General features: G+C 45.8%; 1 protein-coding gene across 4 annotated transcripts in view; it reads left to right on the top strand.

Annotated features, from left to right (window-relative positions):
* PPP2R2C (protein phosphatase 2 regulatory subunit Bgamma) overlaps positions 1–6,000 on the top strand; it is a 30,842-nt gene that overhangs the window by 4,037 nt on the left and 20,805 nt on the right. The window lies entirely within an intron of this gene.

The raw sequence follows: 6,000 nt of genomic DNA, 5'->3' as shown, positions 1-6,000 counted from the left end.
GATCACATGACCCGCTCAGAAGACGTTTTTTGATGATGGCTCAGAAGACGTTTTTTAAAAATCCATCACAATTTTGAATGGCTGCTAAAAGACCAGTCGTAGGTGGAGGACTAGCTTTAAAGGCTTCAGGAAGAGAAACCAAGAGGAGACATTATAGCAGCTTTCCAATTCTTCAAAGACTATCCAGGGAAGAGGGTGTGGATTGATTCTCCAGAGGGTGAGAGGAGAACCAGCAAAGGTCTACGACAACTAGACACAGCCAACTCTCCACGGCCAACTTGCTGAGGCCAACTCACCCTGGCCAACTCGCCATGGTCAATTTGCCATGGTCAACACTCCACGGCCAACTTGCTGAGGCCGACTCGCAATGGCCAGTTTGCCATGGTCAACTCGCCATGACCAACTCGCCATAGTCAACTCACCATGGCCAAATCGCCATGGTCAACTCACCACGATGAAATTGCCATGGTCAACTTGCCATGACCAACTTGCCATGGTCAACTCGCCATGACCAACTCGCCATGGTCAACTCTCCATGGCCAACTCGCCATGGTCAACTCGCCATGGCCAACTCACCATGGTCAACTTGCCATAACCAACTCACCATGGTAAACTCGCCATGACCAATTCAAGCAGGAGACCATCTCAGACAAATGGTTGTCCAATCTCTTCTTAAAAACTTCCAGTGTTGGAGTACCCACAACTTCTGGTGGCAAGCTGTTCCACTGGTTAATTGTTCCAAATGTCAGGAAACTTAGTTCCAGGTTGCTTCTCTCCTTGATGAGTTTCCATCTGTTGCTTCTTCTCCTGCCTTCAGGTGCTTTGGAGAAGAGCTTGACTCCCTCTTCTTTGCGGCAGCCCCTGAGATATTGGAACACTGCTGTCTTGTCACCCCTCGTCCTTCTCTTCGTTAAACTAGACATACCCAATTCCAGCAGCTGTTCCTTGTATGTTGTAGCCTCCAGTCCCCTGATCATCTTTGCTGCTCTTCTCTGCACTCTTTCTAGAGTCTCAACATCTTTTTTACAAAACTGGATGCAGTATTCCAAGTGTGGCCTTACCAAGGCCTTGTAAAGTGGTATTAACACTTCACGTGATCTTGAGTCTATCCCTCGGTTAATGCAGCCCAGGATTGTTTAACAATGTTGGAATTATTGATCATTAAGGATATTTTGAACATCAGAGTGGCTGGAAGGGGACAAATATTATTGCTACGTGACAATGGTGTTTTGTTTTTTATTGATAATGACTAATCTGTACCAAAATGTGTGGACATTGTTTAATACTTTGATACATTTTTCAGATTATTCCATTCGTTGGAATGTCAAATCTACTTCCCGCTCATTTTAAGGTTTCAGAGGATATTCCTAAAAGTGGGTCATACGCTTGGCATAGATTCCCTTGAATTATTGTAACGTGGTTGGTAGAGGTTAACGCTTCTAAGGTTCTGAATTGAGAGCGTTATAAGTAGATGGTTTAAAACCCTGAATGAATCTTTGGGGTTGAATAAATAAAAATCGTAAACACGCCTAGAATCCCAGCTCTTTCCATCTTTGTGGGAAAATGTTCAGCGGTTTTATTTCTAAATTATTACGGCCAAGATCGTAAAGTACTTACTCATTTTCTGGCGGTAAGAAACGTGACACTCGGGATGGGGACCATCAGAAATGCGTTTGTTCATCTTTTTGAGAGAACCCACAGGCGCTTTTTCAAAAGGCAACCGGACTTTGTTTTTCCTGGAAGACGTGTCGCTTCTCGTCCCAGAAGCTTCTTCAGCTCTGACTGGAGGGTGGAGAAACGGGAGGATTTATACTCCTTGCAGACAGCCGGTCATTTGCCTCCTTTCAGAGGGTCCTTGAGGCCACTTGGAGCTTTGTCTGTGTCCTCAGGGTCACCTGAGTGGTGCAAATGGGTGTGGAGCCTTCTTGGAACTGCTGAAAGGGAGGATATATACTCCTTGCAGAAAACTAGTCATTTGCCTCCTTTTAGAGAGTGGTTGAGGCCACTGGGAGGTTTATCTGTGTCCTCAATAGTGCAAATGGGTGTGGAACCTTCTGGGAACTGCTGAAAGGACTGTGTTCTAGACAGGAGAGGTGGTAATAATAATAATAATAATAATAATAATAATAATAATAATAATAATCAAGCACAATGAAGTCAAGAAAAAGATTAGAGGTGAATACATCAAGAGAGTGAAGAAGATCTTAAAATCCAAACTCAATGGAGGAAATACCATAAAGGCAATCAACACCTGGGCAATCCCAGTCATTAGGTACACAGCTGGAATAGTGGACTGGACTCAAGCAGAACTAAAAGCAGTGGATAGGCAGACCAGAAAAATAATGACAATGAATCATGCCCTTCATCCACGCAGTGACATTGACAGACTTTATCTACCAAGGCAAATAGGTGGGCGTGGAATGCTACAAGTACATCAGATGGTTGAAGAAGAAAAAATGGCTTTGGAAGAATATCTGAAGAACAATGATGAAGATGCACTGAAATTAGTATATCAGGAAGGCTTACTAACTACTGGAGAGACCAAACTGGCCTACAAGAAAGACCAAATGAAGAACAGAATAGAGGCATGGGAAGACAAAGCACTACATGGCCAATACATGAAAAAAATAGCTGGGAAAGCAGATAACAATAAAACCTGGCAATGGCTAAGAGCAGGAAAATTGAAGAAAGAGACCGAGGGACTAATTCTGGCTGCACAAGACCAAGCCTTAAGGACAAATGCATACAAAGTCAAAATTGAGAAGACAGCAACAGACAGTAAGTGCCGCCTATGCAAAGAAGCTGAAGAAACAGTGGACCACTTGGTAAGCTGTTGCAAGAAGATTGCACAAACTGATTACAAGCAGCGGCATGACAAAGTAGCAACAATGGTGCATTGGAAGATCTGCAAAAAATATCATTTGCCTGTAAGCAAAAACTGGTGGGATCATAAAATAGAGAAAGTCATAGAAAATGATAAAATTAAACTGCTCTGGGACTTCAGAATTCAAACAGACAAGCACCTGCAACATAACACCCCAGACTTAACAATTGTCGATAAGAAAGACAAAAAAGTCTGGATAGTGGACGTGGCAGTGCCTGGAGATAGCAGAATAGAAGAGAAAGAACTGGAGAAGATAACAAAATACAAAGACCTACAAATAGAAATAGAAAGACTGTGGCAAAAGCAAGCAAGGGTAGTACCAATAGTCATAGGCTCCTTGGGTGCAATCCCAAAACAACTGGAGCACCACTTGAACACCATTGGCATTGACAAATTCGCTATTAGTCAATTGCAAAAGGCGGCCTTATTAGGAACTGCTTCCATCCTGCGACGATATCTGTAATACCATCAAACATCCACATCTGCCTATCCCAGGTCCCGGGTAAGGACTCGATAGGTAGACAAAATGCCAAATCCAGTCTGAACATCTGGCTGACTGTGCGATGATCGATAATAATAATAATAATAGTAAAGTTGGAAGGGATCTTGGAGGTCATCTAATCCAACCCCCTGCTCAGGCAGGAAACCCTACACCATTTCAGACAAATGGCTGTCCAGTTTCTTCTTAAAAACTTCCAGTGTTGGAGCATCCACCGCTTCTGGAGGCAGGTTGTTCCACTGGTTAATTGTTCTCACTGTCAGGAAGTTTCTCCTTAGTTCTAGGTTGCTTCTCTCCTTGATGAGTTTCCACCCGTTGCTTCTTCTGCCTTCAGGTGCTTTGGAAAATAGCTTGACTCCCTCTTCTTTGGGGCAGCCCCTGAGATACTGGAACACTGCTATCATGTCCCCCCTGGTCCTTCTCTTCGTTAAACTAGACATACCCAATTCTAGCAACCGTTCCTTATATGGTGTCGTGTCCCTCCCCCTCTATTGAGAGAGGGCTGTTCAGTCTTAATGTAGATGTCACAGTAATGTAGGATTCAGATAAACCTCCAAGTGGCCTCAAGGAGTCTCAGAGAGAGCGCTGATAACCAGATGACTGCAAGGAATATAAATCCTTCCATCCTCCACCATTCAGTCAGAACTAAAGAAGCTTCATGGAGGAGAAGCAAAACGTCTTCAAGGCAAAACAATCTCCAGTTGCCTTTTGAAAGAAAGCATTGGGGACAGACATGACCTGGACGGCTGAGAATCTCCGTAGTTATTTTTGGAGACAGTTTAGCCGAAAACTCTTTGGCCAGGGTAGAACCTAGGCCAGGGGTAGGCAACCTTGGCTCTTTTATGACTCGTGGACTTCAACTCCCAGAATTCCTGAGCCAGCCATGCTGAGGGGAAAGGGAGAGGTTTCCAAGCTGAGCCATGCTGGCTCAGGAATTCTGAGAGTTGAAGTCCACCAGTCATGAAAGGGCCATAGTTCCCTCATGCTGGCTCAGGAATTCTGGGAGTTGAAGTCCACGAGTCATAAAGCGGCCTAGGCCTAGACCAGGGGTAGGCAACTTTGGCTCTTTGATGATTTGTGGACTTCAACTCCCAGAATTCCTGAGCCAGCCACGCTGAGGGGAAAGGGAGAGGTTTCCAAGCTGAGCCATGCTGGCTCAGGAATTCTGGGAGTTGAAGTCCACAAGTCATGAAGAGGGGCATGGTTCTCCCATGCTGGCTCAGGAATTCTGGGAGTTGAAGTCCAGGAGTCATAAAAGAGCCAAGGTTGCCTACCCCTGACCTAGGCATTTGAACTCTATTCAGTTAGTATGTTGGTGGGGCCAGTAATTTCCCAACCACTGGAAGACCATAATAGGTCTTCTCCAGGTTTCTTCGTGGGAGAAACAAATAGCTTTAAGCAGTGGTGGGATTCAAATATGTGAACAACCGGTTCTCTGCGTGGATGCCACTTCTGGAAGTCCATTCTGGACCTGGGCAACAAAAAATTAGCTACCGGTTCTGCCAAAGTGGCGTGAACTAGCTGAATCCCACCACTGGCCTTAGGGTCACCTGTGTAACACTCCTGTCACATAACCTGCAGTGGTGGGATTCAATTATGTGAACAACCAGTTCTCTGCATGGATGCCACTTCCGGAAGTCCATTCTGGGCCTGGGCCACAAAAAATTAGCTGTTGGTTCTGTCGAAGTGGCGCAAACCGGCTGAATCCCACCACTGGCTTTAAGATCCATTATGAGCGAGTAGAATCAACCAAGCCCTGTGATCACCATTCCAGCGTGGGGGGAAACTCGGCCTACACTTTGGAAGCTTTGAAACAGACCTTGGATAATGTTCTTTCCTTTCACCACTTCTTCGCAAGGAAGCTCTGCCCCAGCTGTTTTAGTTCCGTGATCCGTGCCTATCTTGTACGTTGGTCTGTTGAGTGTTCTCTACTGTGTGTTTATTGCAGCAAACGCATCGCCCAAGGCAAGGTGCGAATCTCTTTAAAAGGGGTGTGGGGGTGTTTCGTTGGGGAAGGTGGCCGACCAAAGAAACAGGCAAGATTTGGGGTGTTGTGTTGTGCAGTAACCTACAGAGCCACTCTGGCTAGCAACTTGTTGAGGCTACTCGCTTGAGATATTTGAGGTGTCCGGATGTGAATACAGAAAGGGAGGAGAAAGGTGAAGCTGGAGGACAAGAGGGCCGTTTTCTTCTCCTGGATGGTGTCCCTGGGAAGCATGAAGATCCCTTCCCAGCCTAGCCATGGATGCTGGTATAATCAGGAAGGAGGGAGGCATCCAGACACTAGCCTTTTCCAGAGGTCCAGGGTCGCCTGGTTAGGGTTGGGGTTAGGGTTGGGGTTGGGGTTAGGGTTAAGCTTGTGGTTGTGGTTGCAATTGGGATTAGGATTGGGGTTAGGGTTAGGGTTAGGGTTAGGGTTGGGATTGGGGTTAGGGTTAGGGTTAGGGTTGGGATTAGGATTAGGATTAGGGTTGGGATTGGGGTTAGGATTGGGGTTAGGGTTGGGTTGGGATTGGGGTTAGGGTTAGGGTTAAGATTGGGGTTAAGGTTGGAATTAGGGTTGGGGTTAGGGTTAAGGTTGGGATTGGGGTTAGGGTTGGAATTAGGGTTGAGATTA

This window comes from Crotalus tigris, unplaced genomic scaffold (genome assembly GCF_016545835.1).
Source record: "Crotalus tigris isolate CLP2741 ecotype Arizona unplaced genomic scaffold, ASM1654583v1 scf7180000019298.7629538967:1458412, whole genome shotgun sequence".
NCBI lineage: Eukaryota > Metazoa > Chordata > Lepidosauria > Squamata > Viperidae > Crotalus > Crotalus tigris.
This window is presented reverse-complemented; position numbering and strand designations above follow the sequence as displayed.